The sequence below is a fragment of the Diaphorina citri genome, unplaced genomic scaffold (assembly GCF_000475195.1).
Source record: "Diaphorina citri unplaced genomic scaffold, Diaci psyllid genome assembly version 1.1 scaffold3707, whole genome shotgun sequence".
NCBI lineage: Eukaryota > Metazoa > Arthropoda > Insecta > Hemiptera > Psyllidae > Diaphorina > Diaphorina citri.
The window spans coordinates 1-763 of record NW_007381107.1 but is presented as its reverse complement, the minus strand read 5'-3'; positions in this window follow the sequence as shown (position 1 = coordinate 763).

Below are 763 nucleotides of genomic sequence, written 5' to 3'. Positions count from 1 at the left end.
CAATATCAACCCATGGTAAGTTTGCATGTCCAATATCAACCCATGGTAAGTTTGCATGTCCAATATCAACCCATAGTAAGTTTGCATGTTCAATATCAACCCATGGTAAGTTTGGTGCTTAGAGGAACAGTCATCAATACCCTGATTTATGAAGGGAAACAAAATCTGTGAAGTCTTTTAGCTTCATCAGAAAGAATTCCTTCCTTCATTGTTACTACTTAGGTACTGTCTACAATTCGTTACATCAACTGCTGTTATATTGTGCGAATGCAAAATGTACGCTTAGTATGCAAAAGGAAACAACGAAACGATAAGAATAACTTGACTAATGCTACTCGGCCTACTCGTATATTGGTTGCCTGTAGTATAGCATACCCATCACGCAGTATGTCTCACGTACTGATATACCTACTCGCTGTGTTAAATATTTATAACACTCGACATTGACACTGATGATGATAAAATATTCAACATTGATAATAAGTAATACATGTTCTATTTGTTTTCAGCCCCACAACCACAAGAAAAAGATCGCCAAGTTTTACTATGCAACTCCTGTAAGTATTAATCTTTATAGTATCAATGATGAACCCCTATACTCCATCTTTTTTTCAAAGATAACACGAGACGGACGAGTGTGGTCTGTGTCGTAGCATGCCCATCCCGTTCCCGTAGTAATGCTGTAGTAGAATAGAATAGAATAGAATAGAATAGAATATACCTTGTTTATCCTGCCAGAATGAGACTGAAAAGTCCCTTTACT